This window comes from Schistocerca piceifrons, chromosome 6 (assembly GCF_021461385.2).
Source record: "Schistocerca piceifrons isolate TAMUIC-IGC-003096 chromosome 6, iqSchPice1.1, whole genome shotgun sequence".
Taxonomy (NCBI): domain Eukaryota; kingdom Metazoa; phylum Arthropoda; class Insecta; order Orthoptera; family Acrididae; genus Schistocerca; species Schistocerca piceifrons.
Window position 1 is genome coordinate 288,902,994 of NC_060143.1, and position 1,681 is coordinate 288,904,674.

The following is a 1,681-nucleotide window of genomic DNA, read 5'->3' on the forward strand; positions in this document are numbered from 1 at the left end:
CTTTCTGCGTTTTCAGTGACAAGCCGCGGCTAGAAGTCGCAAGTAGCAACTAAAAAGCACAGTTAACAGTGACATCTGTTGGCCAAAGTTCATACTGCGCTCATCTCTGCGACACGCTATCGAGTCCAACTGCGATTTCTGTGACAAGTCGCAACTAACAAGGGAACCTCCCCATCGCACCCCCCTCAGATTTAGTTATAAGTTAGCACAGTGGATAGGCCTTGAGAAACTGAACACAGATCAATCGAGAAAACAGGAAGAAGCTATGTGGAACTATGAAAAAATAAGAAAAATATACCAGCTGAGTAGTCGATGTGTATGACAGGCAACATCAAGGGTATTGGGAGCTTGGGAGCACCGTGGTCCCGTGGTTAGCGTGAGCAACTGCGGAACGAGAGGTCATTGGTTCAAGCCTACCCTCGGGTGAAAAGTTTAACTTTTTATTTTCAGTTTATGTAACAAACGCTTATATTTTCATCAATTTTTGGGAGTGATTATCACATCCACAAGAAAACCTAAATCGGGCAATGTAGAAGAATCTTTTTACCCATTCGCCAAGTGTACAAGTTAGGTGGGTAGACAACATATTCCTGTCATGTGACGCACATGCCGTCACCAGTGCCGTATAGAATATATCAGACGTGTTTTCCTGTGGAGGAAACGGTTGACCTATGACCTTGCGATCAAATGTTTTCGGTTCCCATTGGACAGGCACGTCCTTTCGTCTACTAATCGCACGGTTTTGCGGTACGGTCGCAAAACACAGACACTAAACTTATTACAGTGAACAGAGACGTCAATGAACGAACGGACAGATCATAACTTTGCGAAAATAAAGAAAGTAAACTTTTCACCCAAGGGAAGACTTGAACCAAGGACCTCCTAATCCGCAGCTGCTCACGCTAACCACGAGACCACGGCGCTCCTGAGCTCACACTATCCTTTATGTTGCCTATCTTGCACATGGACTACTCAGTTTGTATATTTTGCTTATTTTTTCATAGTTCCACACAACTTCTTCCTGTTTTCTCGATTGATCTGTGTTCAGTTTTTCAAGGCCTATCCACTGTGCCAACTTATAACTAAATATGAGGGGGGTGCGATGGGGAGGTTCCCTTGTAAGAGTCGCAAGTGGCAACTAAAAAGCGCAGGTAATAGTGTCATCTGTTGGCCAAAGTTCGTACTAGGCTCATTTCTGCGACACGCTATCGAGTCCAACTGCGATTTCCGTGACAAGTCGCAACTAAGAGTCGCAAGTAGCAACTAAAATGCCCAGTTAGCAGTGCCATCTGTTGAGCAAAGTTCATACTACGCTATTCGCTACCGAGTCAAACTACGATTTCCGTGGCAAGTCGCAACTAAGAGTCGCAAGTAGCAACTAAAATGCGCAGTTAGCAGTGCCATCTGTTGAGCAAAGTTCATACTACGCTATTCGCTACCGAGTCAAACTGCGATTTCTGTGACAAATCGCAACTAAGAGTCGCAAGTAGCAACTAAAAAGCGCAGTTAACATTCTTTTCCTAGTGCCATCTGTTGACCGACGTACGTACTACGCTATGAGAGCCTTGTGCCTCACGAGATCGATGTGCTGTGTGTGCATATGAAGGGCTTATTACAATAGTGGTACAAGTCCATTTTTGTTCATTTTGAGGTACAGAATCGTACCGAGCGAGGTGGCGTA